The sequence below is a fragment of the Emys orbicularis genome, chromosome 23 (assembly GCF_028017835.1).
Source record: "Emys orbicularis isolate rEmyOrb1 chromosome 23, rEmyOrb1.hap1, whole genome shotgun sequence".
In the NCBI taxonomy this organism is placed as follows: Eukaryota; Metazoa; Chordata; order Testudines; family Emydidae; genus Emys; species Emys orbicularis.
The window spans coordinates 5,124,851-5,140,716 of record NC_088705.1 but is presented as its reverse complement, the minus strand read 5'-3'; the positions used below and the strand labels follow the sequence as shown (position 1 = coordinate 5,140,716).

The following is a 15,866-nucleotide window of genomic DNA, read 5'->3' as shown; positions in this document are numbered from 1 at the left end:
TTCCCCACCTAAAAGGAATGTGCGGCAAAAGGTTTAAAACCTATTGTTTGGGTTTTTTAAGAAAATGCACATGGAACAATAAACAAAGTTCTGAACTTTTGAGGGCCACCTTCTCCATGCAGCCGTGCATTCCCCATTAGCTCATCTTCCTAAGTCACATTGGCGGGAAAGAGAGCTGCATTCTCTGTGACCCTGCGGAGCCCAGAGTTAACGTTCTACATTCTCTTCCAATCCCCTTTCTTTACAAGGTAACTTTTTAAAACATTTTGAGTAGAGCTGGTGGAAAAAATTCAAATTGGCGCCGAAAAAAAAATTGGTTTTGTAATTTTCCCCCCAAAATTTTCCCACACGTTTTTCCCACACTTTCCAACCCGCTCTTGTTTTTAGTCCCTGCTACAGCGTATGGAGCAGTAAGACAAATGGAATGGGGCGGACCTACCTTCATAGTTTGCCTGGAAGCCTTGAGCGCTGACAGCATAATCGCTCACGAGCCATAAAGATAACACAACTCCAGTGCTCACGATAGGAGCAGGCAACTGGAAACCTGTTAACCTGAAAGACACCAAGAGAAAGGTTATACTGGCAAATACAGGACAAGCCAGCAAGTCTAGGAAGACTTGTACTCACAGGGATAGCTGCCACCTTGGCCAACATACCAGGGACTGAACCAGGAACTTCCAAACCTAAAAGCATGAGCGTCTACAGCTTGGGCTCAAGAACCAAGTCTATTTAACTGTTATAGCCTCTTTCCTTCATGCCCTTGGAGATTTTTTCAAATGTTTTGGCATTTCGTTTACTGGAACGAAGTTCAGCTAGCACGGATTTGTCTCTCCATACAGCGATCAGATCCCGTACGTCCCGTTCGGTCCATGCTGGAGCTCTTTTGCGATTCTGGGACTCCATGGTCACCTCTGCTGATGAGCTCTGCATGGTCACCTGTGCTGATCATCTCGCAACGCTGGCCAAACAGGAAATAAAATTCAAAAGTTCACGGGACCTTTCCTGTTTACCTGGCCAGTGCATCTGAGTTGAGAGCGCTGTCCAGAGCGGTCACAATGGAGCACTCTGGGATAGCTCCCGGAGGCCAATATCGTCGAATTGCCTCCACACTACCCCAAATTCGACCCGGCAAGGCCAAGTTCAGCGCTAATTCCCTCGTCGGAGGTGGAGTAAAGAAATCGATTTTAAGAGCCCTTTAAGTTGAAAAAAAAGGGCTTCGTCGTGTGGACAGGTGCAGGGTTAAATTCAGGTAACGCTGCTAAATTCGACCTAAAATCATAGTGTAGATGAGGCCTGGGGCTACAACAGACCTACATCCTCTGTGGATTGAGCACCAAGTGGGGTCTCTTACACACACTTACCAGCGGCTGTTACCAATTCCTTCATTATCTACATTAACAGCCGTTCTGTTTACTTCTGGTCAGCTTTTATATTTGCCATTTTGTTCACGGCATGACATTAAAAAAAAAAAAAGACCCTCACACTTTATAGAAGGTACAGGGAGCATAACCATTGTCTATTTATCTGCCTGAAGCTTTTCAACAGCGACCTGCACTGCTGTACCTAAGCACTAACCACACTCTCTTAGATTTGTAATGGTCACATATTCGTCCCCCCACTTACTCCAAAGAGTGTAGTCCAGACACCAGAGAAAGGGACAGAGTCCAAATTCCCAAATTCTCATTCCTGGCTCTTTTTCTGACCCGCGCCGCGACCTAAGGCAAGTCACTTAGCCTCCTTGTGTCTGTTCCCACCACCTGTGAAATGAGAATGATACTCAAACTTCGGAAAGTCCCAAGGCTTCATTCATTAATATTTATAAAGCGCTTTAAGATCCGTGGAGTAAAGGCACTACATAAGTGCCTAGAGTGTTATACGAATAATATTAAGTTGGACTCTCAATCTAAAGGAGCAGAGGATGAGAAGCAATAAAATTGACATTGCCAATTAGCTGCCTGGATTTACATCGACTATTTATTCTGTATATCTACCAGAGCCGAGGCTTGCGCTAGGAGCCGAGTGTTCTTAAGGCAACAGAACTGCCAGCTAACCCCAAAAGGAACTCTCCTCTGGACAAAGCCAATAAAGACATAACTAGCTCTTGCTTGTCATTAGCAGATCTCAAAGTGCTTTACAAAGGAGTCAGTGTAATTATCCCCATTTTATACATGGGGGAAGCAGCTTGCGCAAAATAATGCAGAGCACCGGAGCAGAGCTGGGACTGAATCCAGATCTCGTGAGTTTCAGTCCAGTGTTCTATCAGCTGAGCCAGTGGGTCTCCCTAAATGCCTTAGAACAGAGCTTTCAAGACCTTTAGATGACTGATTTCTTGCAAAGCTCTCGTATGCAATATATGGAGGGAGGGAGGGATGGAGAGAAGAAAGGGAAGGAGGTTACAGTCTGTGATTATAAGGGAAAATAGGAGTGAGACAGAGTGTTCCTCCAAATAATGATAATACCTATCTTTCATACAGCACTTTTTGTCAGTAGTTCTCAAAGCGCTTTATCCCCATTTTACATATGGGGAAACTGAGGCACAGCATGGGGGAAACTGAGGCACAGCATGGCAGTAACTTGCCCAGGGTCACCCAGCAGGTCATCAGTAGCAAAGCTGGAGACAGAGCCCAGGTCCCCTGAGCCCCAGTCCAGTGGGAAAGAGACATGGAGGGAAGTGACACGCCTCACAAGAGTGGTGACAATTGTATCAAAAACATGAGTACAATAAACAAAGCAAGAACAATCTTCCACGACATTGTGTCCTCAGCCTAATTACTTTGGATTGACAGATTGACTCTGAGTTACAAGGTAATTGTTAATTTTAATACAGAAATTTGTTCATCAACATTTTTGAATTGGCATTATAGGATCCCAGGCACTAATTCCCTGATACTATATTGACACAGACAGAGAATAGCTAATGTAAATTTCTGACAAACAATTACAGTTTTATAACTTATAATCCATCCCCTTTCACTTGGCTAAGACGATTTACATCATAGATTTACAGAACGAAAAAAAAATGTTTTTCAACCACTCTCATGTTAAATTCTTGCCTGCCATTCCCAAAGAAAAATCCAAATACAATCTCTTCTGTCTGAGAACACACAGAAAAATCTGGCTGCTGTAAAAACATGTAAGAAAGAGCAATTTAGCCTATGGAACTCATTGCCACAAGATATCAAGGCCAAGAGCTGAGCAGGTTTCAAAAAAGAATTCAATATCAATTCAGATCCTGAGAACATCCACAGTTACAGTACAGGTGGTATTTTAAGAAGTTTTGAAGGGATATTCAGAGTATGAGCCAACCTCTCATTAATGGGGATAGGAAGGAATTTTCCCTTATGGGCAATTTAAATGCCCACTTCAGGAGTTTCTTGCACCTTTCTTGAAGCAGCTAGCCTTGGTCAGAGACTGGGTACTAGAGCAGCGAGACCACCCCAGTCTGATTCAGTCTGACAATTCCTATAGTCCTATAAAAACAACTAAGAGCATTTTATTCAGAATATTTCCCCTTCCTTGTATAGCATTAGGTTTGAGATAGAAAGTTGTCAGGTGTTCTACCACAGCCCCCTAAATACACTCATGACATACAACCATACCTATTTTAAGAGCTCTGTCATCAAGATAACACTAACGATGCAGAGTCATATATAGCATCTAATGTATTTAAATGACCCTCAACCCCATAGCACCTAAGTACGTCACAATCTGTTTAGTGTATTTATCTTCACAACACCCTGTGAGGCAGGGCAGCGATATTATCTCCATTTTACAGATGAAGAATTGATGCACAGAGAGATTCAATGACTTGCCCAAGGTCACACAGAAAGTCTGTGGCAGAGCAGGGAAGTGACCCCAATTTCCGATGGACCACACTAGCACCTTAGCCCCTGCCATTCTTCCTCTCTGAGGGCAAGAAGTAAACCATTAGGGCTGGGATTATTAAAGGAATCTTTAAGAGTTCGGTGACCAACACCTCCCGGCTACTTTGAAAATTCAAGTCTAAAAAACAAATACAGACTCCCCACCCCACTCCACCCCACATTCTTGATATGTCTAAATATTGTGCCAAAAGGACTGAGCCCTGACTGAATAATGAAATTGGACATGCCCTGCCCGAGAACCTTATTAAAGAGAAACTCCTCAGTCATCACCAGCAAAACCCTTACAGTTGCTAAATATGATAGTCAAGTCTTAATGTAAGCTATGAAATATTGAAGGGCACAGATGCGAAGAATAAAATCCATTGTCTGCAGTATTTTAAGCCAATATTTCTGTTGAATAAAAAAATCAAGTTCTATTTTAAAGGGTTTGTATCCTTTCACCATGTATAGATGGGTAGAAAAGTGTGGTGGCTATTTTTAGATTTAATTAGAAGTGCTTATTGAAACCTCCAAGCACTTTATTTTTTACAATAAAGGCACATACAGAAATGTGGAACAAATTTTAATGAAACCATGTGTTGCAGATGACAGACAATTGCATAATCACCTCTCCCCCCCACCCCTCTATATAGGGAGATAGATATTATAGTACCTTGGGAGCAGGGACTAGAACTTTGCACCTTTATCTCCAAGACAGATCTGTACCACCTGAGCTAAAGAAGATCACCCCTTACCTCACTGCAGTAGTAAGTCTTTTATCTTGTCCATGGGTCCACAACTAGAGGGCGCCATCAAGTAGAGTATTTTACACAGTCTCCCCAAAAAGCCCCACAACAGATAAAAACTCCCTCTTCCCTGACACCCCCCACCCCTTCCCACACACAAACATTTGCCCCACTGACTGTGGGAAAGCTTAGAACAATGGTGTCCCCTGAGGGTCAAAAACTCTGGTCACTCTCAAAGCCAGGTGGCAGAGCTGAAGACTCTTTGCGGAGTATGCCAGCTCACCAGTCCCCTCCTGTTACACCCAGGTAGGATGGAGCCGTTCAGAAAAGTGCTTCCGCTGACTGCAACTATCCTGGGATCAAAGAAGAATAAGGGAATACAGACATTATGAAAGAGACTGTCCGCCACCAGCTCATTGCACACAGGGGTGACTTTGGGTCTCATGCCACCGGAGGCAGAATTGTTCTTACATCTGTTCAGCACTAAAATTAACGGATACAAATAAAGGCATGAGGTAAGCCTGCCACTGTGCATTGCAAATCTCCAATCAACCCCTGTAAACAGACCAAAAGACATCTGGACTTGCCCCAACCAGCTTCTCCTATTATTACTTCTGATAATGACGGTGCAGAGTAACAGCAGCTCCCAGACACTGCCAAATCCCCTTTGCTCCCGTTTTCCAGTAAATGGGATTTGCAGATTGCAGATGCATAAATGCTGGCCTGAGACTGAATGGCCAATACGTCACAAGGCCAAGAATGGAAAATCATAGCACATCCAGGAGTACGACAACACTAAGGGGCATTCTAAATTCTTATAGGCACAGAACCTTTTTGGTTTCACAACATCACGATGCAGGAATATTGTGGCACTGATCCTTGGGTGGTGATTTCTGTCGGATGGAGACGGCAAGAGAAAAGGCTGTTACAACACTTGAGCTCGGGCTCATGTACATAATCCGAGCGTGCTCAGATAACCACAGCTTGCAGCTTTAGGCCCCATTTCATGGCAGCACTTCAGAACCTGCTTTTATTTAAGCCAGCATTTATGTCCGCTGGGAGACAATAGGATTTAAGTGCTATCCTGAATAGGGATGACCTTAAGCATGTGCTTAAGTACTTTCCTGAAGCAGGGCCTTAGAAGGGAAGGATTGACTTGTGCATAAGGCACTGGACTAGGACTCGAGAGAACCTGGATTCTGTTCCCAGCTCTGCTACAGATTCAATGTGTGACCCTGGGCACATCACTTAATCCCTCACTAGGGCGTTATGGGTTCTCAGTACCACTAAACAAATCATGCCACTTATTTAGGTGCCCACATATTTGCCTAGTATCTATATTTCACAAATGAGAAAACAAAGGTGAAGTGATGTGCCCAAATTCACAAGGCAATTCAGTGGCAAAGCTGGGACAAAATGCTCAATGGCTGCTTTCCAGCCCCTAGATCTGCCCACTAGACAACACAGCCTCCCTGCAAAAACATGCCATTATTTATGTGATAATTCCTGGAACCAAAGGACAGAGAGGAAGGACCTATTAGATCACCTAATCCACTCCCAGATGGTACAGGTTTGCTTTCTGCAATATATTTCTTTGAGCACACAAGTAGTGTACCTGTCTACACATGCATTTGCCACTTTGCATCACCAATGGCTACTTCCTGCACCTTTCTCTGTCTGTGAGAATATTTCCTAGGTGACTTTTAAAAGTTCAGCCATCACTGTTCTTTGTTGCACAATGCACATACATATCCCATTCCACCACTTGAGGGATACTACAGTCACAGATCTATTATGCTAATAAAACGCATTTGCTAGTAACTGCAATGCATTGCAGTAAGAGCCACTACAGAGAAATACTTTTCAACACCTACACATCCTCATTAACGTTCCCATTCACACATTCTTACGTAACAAAACCCACTCAGAGGAAAGATTTTTTTTTTTTTAAAACCACTATCAGCAGCTTGTCACTATAGCAGGAGAGGGTGAAGCTGGTAAGAGATCCTGCCACTTTTCACCCCATGAGCCTCCCCACTACCTGCAATGACAGGTGCAAGGACATCCTTAGGCAATTATTCCAGTGTACATTGCTAGATTAAATCAGATTGGCATTTCTCCAGCCCTCCCGGCATCAGCTGTGGCCAAACCAGAAGTCCTGAGTTTCCTTCAGTTGCAACGTCTTTTCTCCTTGGCTTAGCCAGGGCAGAGGCAAAGGTGATATTTGCTTTGGGAGGTGATAAACACTGCATTTGGAGTGGTTTATTAGACTAGGACTTTTTCAGGAATGGAGAGCAACTAGAGCCAGGTTAACGCTTCAGTATAAGCAGTGGGGAAAAAATTACTGTAACTGTAATGAAGCCGTTTGGGATTCTCATTCCACTTCTATTCACTGTCACTGAAACCACTGTGGATCAAATACTGCGGTTTTCCTTCAGTTTTCATTCAGGCACAGCGTGCAGGGGTTCCACTCGGATTCTGCCTGAATAAGGACCACGTATAAAACGAGCAACAGCCTCAGGACTTGGCCCAGTTGTTGGGTCGTCCCCCACCCACATACAAGGGGCAGCCATGTGCTTTCAAACGGAAAGGCGTCTATTTTAAAATTAAGTGCAAACACCAGGAAAGAAACTAAGTCAAATCTCCAACTCACAGACTGCCATGTGCGCGTCTCCTCTGTGACGTGTTACAATGCTGCACAACAGTTCCAGGCGCACACGGCTCTTCGTGCAACAGAAAGGCAGAATTTGCCCCAAAACACAGCTACCCCAGCGGCAATTTTTAACATGAACGAGTCATTACTGAACCCACTGCCCTTTCGTGGGGTCATGAACACCAATTCCCAGTAGCGTGCCAGTCCTAAGCAAGCACTGCAAATCCCTCAGTTACTATGGGGTCCTAACTCCTGGTGGGTCCTAATACGCTCTCCACCAACTGCTTTCAATACCCCACTCCTCGGATACCTCTGGGACCTGCTCCTGTCCTCCCCTGCCAGAGACAAGTCACCGTCCCCAGGCACAGGAGAGGAGCACGGGCAGATTCACCTTGCTCACCTACAGCTGCCCAGCAGGGCCAACACATTCTGTCATTTCTGAACATTTACAAGGCAGTGCTTCAACCAGGTTGGGGCCCTAATGTGCTAAGCAAACAAAGGAAATACATAACGCCAAGGGGGAACGCTTCCCAGCCAACCCTGCTCAGCTTGTGAGATCTAAGAAGATCACAGCCAGAAGTGGTACAGCCACAGGCATGTAGGACGGTCTATTCTATGCTAGTTCTTATATCATCCTCACCATTGTAGTATCTGAGCCTTCGATTAGGGCATTTCAGCAAAATGACTAATTCCTGTCACATGTGGTACCTTCTCTCATCCTTTTGCCGTGGGCAAAATTGCACATGCGGCGGAGTGTTTTCTTTTGCTTGGTTTTCATCCCCACTTTCTTTGTTTTGTTTATAAGAGGACCTAGGTCGTACACAGCACAGCATCAGAGAGATTTACAAAAGTGGCATCATTATCCCAATTTTACAAATGGGGAAACTGAGGCACGGGGAAGGAAAATGACTTGCCCAAGGTCACCCAGCTAGCCAGTGGTGGAGCTTGGAATAGAACCCAGACCTCTGGAGTCCAATCCCAGTGCACTATCCACTAGGACACACTTTTAGATCAGCTCTACCTTGCGCTATGTGTTCATGTTAGCAACAGCAAAGTCAAAAGTGCATTTGGGAGAACAAAGAGATGCTGGGGAAGTGGGGAGATGGGGGTCTTAGTTGCTGAGTGAGTCTCACACCGGCCCCTGAAGAATCTCTGCCACCTGTGCAAGGCAAGTTTTACCCTTGCAGTGGTCAACTCCATTGTGCCTGAGGAACAGAGGTGTCGACGACAGTCCTCATCTCAATCCTTTAAATGTCTCCATCTCCCCACTTTGCATGCTAGGCTATTCCAGTGCATCAAATCTGACTGTGTCATGTAACAGGACATGGGCTCCATTTTGCAACACAGGTGCCATAATTAAAACAGCGCACATTCCTTTTTCTGGTAAGATGCCCAACGTCGGCTTGGGCTGCAATCAAAAATGTTATTGCAGCTGGCAATCCGACACCCTTTACAGCACAAATGTGAGAGAAATGCTTCAGAACCTCTGCGCACACCTCTAATGAAAACTTATTGGATTGCATCATTTAACCCAGCTTTAAATTACACCACATCATACTTCAGTGATTTTTTTCCTGCACACAATTTAAATGCACCTATTAAAGAGAATTTCTCATCAAAAAAACCACTCTCTTACTTTTAACCATCTACAGTTAATATGATTGGTGCCAGGAGGGCCAAACTGATTTTCCTGTCTGACACATTATCCTATGACAAAACACAAGCTAAGCCAGTTGGAAGGAGCTCTGTTAAAAACAGCACCGTGAAGCAAGAGAGGTGGCTTGGAACGTTTGGTAAAATAATGTCTGAATACTAATTAATATCTGAACTCTTTCTTCAGGTGCAAGGTGATCTCACAACTGATATGAACAGAAGTCAACCCAAAGCAAAGGTATTTGAAACTTGTATGGAACTGATCCAGAGCCAACTGACATAAGTGGAAAGACGTCAGTGGACACTAGTGCTTGTCTTACAGGCCTGATTTAACAAGGTATTTAACTTCAAGTGCATGAGTAGTCTCACTGACTGCAATGGGATTACTCACGTGCTTAAACTTTGATGTGGGCTTACATACCTTTCAGTGCTGGTGCCTAAGAGAAGGCATTTTAGCCCATGAGTTTTCTCATCTTCTCCAGCAGCTGCATGTTTTCAGCCTTTAGAGCAGAGGGACCAAGATTCAGGATTCCTGGGTTCCTTGCCACCTCTATCGTTGACCCAATGCGTGATCTTGGGGCAACTCACAATCTTCACGTGTTTCCATTTCCCCATCGGTGAAACTGGGGTAAAATCTACTTCACAAGAGTGTGGTGAGCACATAGGTGTAGTTTAAAACCCTTTCAAACTTGCTGGGATAAAAGGTGTCTTAGATACATGCAGAAGGTGATGAAGATACAGAGAAGGGATGAAGTGCTACTGACATGACAGCACGGATTCCAACTGGAAAAAGCCAGGGGAAAGGTTAGTGTGTATATAATTCCTTAATACTTTGCAGTTCTATAATGCCTTACAACCAAGGATATCAAACTGCTTTGCAAGCATAAGCTAATTTAGCCTTACAAGCCATCTTTGAAGTCAGTAAGTGCAGTTAGCCCCAATTCACAAAAGTGGAAATTGAAACACAGAGAGGCAAACTGATATGCCTAAGATCATACAGGGAATCTGTGGCCGAGATGGGACAGCAGCCCCCTGACTTCTTATGAGCCACAAGCCCATCTTTCCACAGTAGGACACAGCAAGAAAAAAACTAGAAGAGGGGCTCCCCCAAGAATGCAGCACATTCATCCAGTGCTGTCACCAAATGGCAGGTCAGACAGAAACATGAGGGAGCATCTCCAATTCTGTTACGGCTGATAAACCTAAAGGCATCTTCTAAAGTGCCTTTGGAGAAGTTGCACTGCCCTGGCAGAGAAAGGAGTCATTAGATCAAAGCCTGGCTCCTCAACAAAACAGCTGGGGCTGATCCCCAGAACAGCTCTTCACATCGGCCCTGGTGCAAAGATCATGCAGAAAGGAATACGAAGACCAGTTATCACTGGACAAAGGAACACACAAGGATCTTGGCTGGCTAAGGGACACCTCTTGCCTCCTCCACACGTGCTCCTTTCAGTACATATATGCAATCCTCATACTTAGGCTGGTGTGCACATGACACCTTCAACAATATCTCACAGCATGTTTGAAAAATAAAAGCAGCCTCAAGAGACTGTGAACCAGCCCCAGATATGAAAGGCAATGACTGCTCACAGACGTCATGCTCAAGGCTGCTTCGGAGAGTACGCCATGAAGAAAAAGGAGGAGCAGATACAACAGAGAGAAGGAAATTTATCTGTCAATCCATTTCACCGTAGATTTCATCACTAGGGGTTGGTTTTCCTTACAGACACTATTACTGGTGTGTTCTGAAGGGTGAAGTGCTTTATGGAGAGGACAACATCTTAGCATTCAAAGTAATATCTTATCTTTACACAGTGCCTGTCATTCTGAAGGAGCAGAATGCTCTTTTCAAATTATGGGCCAAATCCCAGATCCTCTTGGGATCTGGACCTATATTATAAGTGAAGTAGGAAGGATTAGCTTTCTCTCAGTAAACGTCATTTTCACCATATGCACAGAATCTGACAAAAATATTTCCATTGATAATAATCAAAATTGACAGATAGGCAAAGTAAGAAACATTCTACTTGAGAACCTATTAGAGGTCCACTTAAGGATATTTACTTTGTATCTTTTAGCATGTAAGGCTGATAGTTTTATAACTATTAAAACACAAATTAATTTTCTGAATCTCAACACCTACTGTAATTAAATAATAACCTGACCCCCTCAATTTCCTGCCCCATGAAAATTTAAATCAATAAAATTGAAAAAAAAAATGCTTAACTCCCATAAATTCTGTGCAACTATGAAAATTTAAATAGATGCAAATAAAAAAAAAAGCTTACAAATACTCTATCATCTGTCAAAATTATTAAAAAAATACAAATTGAATTCTACCAAGCCTCATACACAATCATCTCCTGGGCGAAACACAGCAGTTTATTTAGCTTCATAGAGCACTATGCAAAAGGAAGTGAAGAATATTCTATCTGCTTCAATTCCACAGTGAGTCTGAAATAGGGAGAACACAGTTCTGTGAACTGGAATTTGGCTAGGCTGACGGGCCCTACTCTTGCATACATAACGTGTTATGACCTCAATCAGCAGAGGCCTTGGGTGGTATCACACACCTGAAAGACGGCACCTCCAGCAAAACAGTGCCTGTGAGCTCCAGGTGCAGGCATCAGTTAGCCATAGGGAGATGAATTTTAGCAATGGATACATCACACCTGGCACCCAAACCTACTGCTGGGTGGTGGCGGCCAGTGCTTTGGAACGGATGCCCCCTTCTAGGTGTTTAGTTGCATGCTTTGTCTACCTCTCTAAGCCCACAGACATTCCCACATTTCAAATAGTCCTTAACGAGAGCTGGCAATATAAAGGGCACAAATGCCCCAGGCACAAGGATTCCCACAATTACAATAAGGCTCAAGCCAACAGCTCCTAGCCCAGCGCCTAAGGGCAGCCCACTACTGGGGTATAGAGATCTCATTGGGTTCCTCTCCATACCACCATCTGCCGGCAGGCCCTGATCTCTATCCTCCCACAGCAGCTAATGCCAGCAAATGGTGCATCTCTGCTTTCCAGGCCCAATTTCCTGGCCTTCCTTCTGCAGCCAGCTCCCAGACTGCTTGCTTTGATTCTCTCCCACATTGGGTCCCGGCCCTGATCTCTGGATACAGCTTCCTTTTCTAGCTATTTGGAAATTAAGAAGCCCTCTATTGGTTGCATGATAACTAGGTAACAGCCCCCTCCAATGGCTTGATCCTTTACCTTCTGTTCAGACGGGGTCGAGGGAAGGTACCTATCTAAGGAGCCAGCAGCTCCACTGCGTGTATTTCACACATACTCCTACTGCTTTCTCGCTTCAGGGGGTTTCAGCAGCTCTGCCATCAAATTTATTTTTTCCTCCTCCTGTTTCCTTGTTTTATGAAAAATTAAAGTATTACAATGAGAAATGTTAGTTTGATTTTTTTTAATATTGGCAGAAACATAATTGATATTTTAAATGCCCTCATTAATCAGCCAAGAAAATGAGCTGTGTATAAACCGAGGACGAAGCTGCAGCGTGCCGTATCTTGGAACATTTAAAGGCCAGCATTGACTGTAAGGCAAGACTCACCAGCACTTATTTAGATGGCTGTCCTTTAATCTGGAGTCCCTGCAAGGCAGGAATGGTGCTCCAGGCCAAGAAAACTCAACCAACTTAAAATGATATTGTAATGACATACAAAGGCACAGTTTCAGTTCAAGTCTTGGAGGCCATTTGTCTTCGTGCAATGGCTTCTGTTCCATGTTCTCATGATTAAATGAATCCCCCTCCCCCAAATCGCTAAGATAAATTAAATCCATGGGAAGAACCAGAAGTTTAACAAGTGAAATGGCTAGCACGTTGTTTTCAGTGGGGTTTTAGGAGAGCTTAATGTTGGAGAAGGTGTTTTTAGGGCTCAATCGTGCTTACGTGCTTAAATGCTGTGGAAGATCAGGGCCAAAGTGCTCAGCACCTTGACAGATCAAGCCCTAAGACTTTTCAAGACACTGTTTTGTTTGGGGGGGTTGTGTGGAGGCGGGGTGTGTGTGGCAGGGCTGGAACACAACACAGAGCATACTGTTGACAAGCACTTAAGAACCACATCTCTGAAGATTGGAGTTCTCCATCCAAACATGAATCTACCTTAACCGAATCAGTGCAAGTCTGCCCAGCCCTTGTGCAACTCCTCAATCACATAGGGACCTACTTTTAAGGCATAAGATCAGCCCACTCTCCATGTCCATTAATTATACTAGAGTACCACCTGCAGGCTCCAACCAAGGTCAGAGGCCCATTGGGCTGGGCACTGTCAATACACATCCTAAGAAACAGCCCTTGTCCCCAAAAAGTTACAATCTAAAGAGACAAGGAAAAGGGAAAAATTAATATCCCCATTTTACAGGCAGGGAACTGACATGCAGAGGAATTCAGTTACTGGCACACGATTAAACAGGGAGTCCAAGACGTCCACTAGGGAGTTTGCTATTAATTTGACATGGAAGGTGCTCAGATACTGCAGTGATGGGCAGTAGATAAAACCCTAAGACAGTCAGTCTGTGGCACACCCCTCCTTAGGCTTCAGAGTTTGAGCTCCAGCCCGAGCCACTATTTCAAAGCACTGTCTACACAGCTATTTTTACAGGGCTAGATAAGCCCCAGTCTGTTGACCCAGGCTGGGAAGCTCGCTTCTGCAGGCTGTGAAGACATACCTTTAGTCCCTAGTTTTATTTATTTTTTAATTCTGTGCACAAGACACACATTCGGCTCAAAAGAGAATGCATCACTGGGATGGGTGGAGATGAATGCTGATTAACTTGGCTCATTGGAATGATTTATGATCAAAATCAAGCTGCTTTTATTTTCCAGTCAAGCTACAAATAGATCCCTGAGCAAACACCTTCAATCATGCGCATGTTGCAAGCAAGCACTACCCAGCAGTTCCTTGTCCACTCACTGTTCATACTTCAGAGCACAACCCAAGTCTCCTCTGCTGCCAGCCAAAGCCAAGGATCCTATTTTATTCCATGACACTTTACAATCATTCAGTCTGCCCAGCTGGTTGATAATTAAGTTGTTTTTAAATAAAATCATCAATTCACTTGCTGCTCGCTCTGAGTTTGATGATTATATATTTTTCTTAAGAGGACAGCAATGGGCATTAAGAAACCCATCATCTTTCTCTGTCCCTTACACTCACTCCCTTCATAGTCAGTCTTTGCCAGTAGAATGTGTCCACTCTGTTTTTACAGCAATACAAGAGAAACCTGCTAGGTCTACAAAAGTCCATACACTGAATCATCACAAACGTTTGGTCAATTTGAACAGATGAAAGGGGATTTGATGCCAGACCATCCACTGTAAATTCAACAGATAGAAAACCAGTGCTGTCTACTGGGTAACTGCTAGTATGGACCCTGGGTTCTATTCCCAATTCTGTTGCTTACTGACCTTAGGTAAACTGAGGCAGGGAGAGGTTTGCCTATCTGTAAATTGATCTAAATACTTTCCTACCTCAAGAGATTGCAGAGAGGTGGTCATGGTAATGAATGAGTTCCTGGCCATAATTTCCAAACGTGATGGCTAAAGTGCTCTTGAAAATCAGAAGTACCCTGCCTATGAATTTGTCTGTTTTGAGTGTTGCAATTACATCAACTTTCAGATCTTGTTGTTATATTCTGGAAGGGCTTGTAAGCTAATCACTTCTCTCCAGCAAGCTCTGCACTGAACTGTTACAGAACAAAGCAATAGTATATTTGCAGCACCACAACCAATTATCTCCTCCACCAGAGAAATAGCATCCAGGCTTCCCAATGCTGGAAACTGCTCTTACTCTTGCTAATCATGTGGAGGGAGGGTTTGGGGGGGTGGGAGGGAAGGGAACCTCTGATTAGATCAGTTTTCCACCAGACGGAACAACCTATTACAGCCTCGATTCAGGAAAACCCTTTAAAAACACATGCTTCAGTCTCACTGACTTCACTGCATCTTAAGCACATGCTTAAAATTAAGCATGCACTTAAGCACCGTTCATGAATAGGGATGTTTTCCTAAAATCTGGCTCAATAGCAGATGAAGCTTTCTCCTTAATATGAATAACTTTGTATCTCCTCTCCACTTTAATCACTGTGTAGTGTTGTATATGGGGATGTTCTTTCCAGTGCCAAAATTACATTACAATGTTATTTCAATGAGTCCTCAAGAAGGATCAGACACAAGGGTCAGCACGAGAAACAGGGTGTCCCCATATACCTGGCCTCTTCAGGCAGCACCATAGCATTTTTTTTTCCATTGTAGAAAACATCAGCTCTACAAAGAAAATGGAATGATTAATCTATACCAGGGGACACTATGGCTCATGGGACAGCTATAATAAATGAAGCATCAACAAAGGGGTCCATCAGTTTGAATCCATCCAGGGTTTTTGTTAGTGAGTAAAGGATATTACTAGACATGGTCTTAAAAAAAAAGCAGAAAAAAATTATCAACATTTTCAATTTTCAAATCAATTTCATCAACATTTTGAACATTCAAAAATATTTCATCTGGCTCTAGTTGTCACCTACAGATGGTTCCTCAGCAGTCTCTGTGGAATTCATTGTGGTTTCTGGCCAGTTCTGAGGGATGGGTATTCACATTTTTAAAAAATCCTACCATGACAATTAGCACCCCTGAGGGAATGCCAAGAACTAACTGGGCCATGGAGGCTGTGCTGTCCTCTCTCACCTCCAGTGACAGTTGAGACAAGGTTCCAGGAGATTATAGGGGAAACCTGCATCACTGATGTCCCAACTAAACTTAGACCTGAGTGCTATCACCTAACTTTGTGCTGGTGCCAGATGCTAACTTCAAAGTTAGCACCTAGAGCTGAAGATACTTTCTATTGAGCAACAAGATCCTCTGATTCCTATACCAGCTGCCTACTTATTTTATATTAGCTCCTCCTCACATAGAACCATTCCTAAGTCAACCTTGGTAAA

General features: G+C 43.8%; 1 protein-coding gene across 2 annotated transcripts in view; it reads right to left on the bottom strand.

The window, feature by feature from the left end:
- CSMD2 (CUB and Sushi multiple domains 2) overlaps positions 1-15,866 on the bottom strand; it is a 518,793-nt gene that overhangs the window by 469,893 nt on the left and 33,034 nt on the right. For both annotated transcript variants that reach the window (XM_065421846.1, XM_065421845.1), the window contains exon 2: positions 440-552. The gene's annotated coding sequence lies outside the window, so the exon portion shown is untranslated. The remainder of the gene's footprint in view (positions 1-439; positions 553-15,866) is intronic.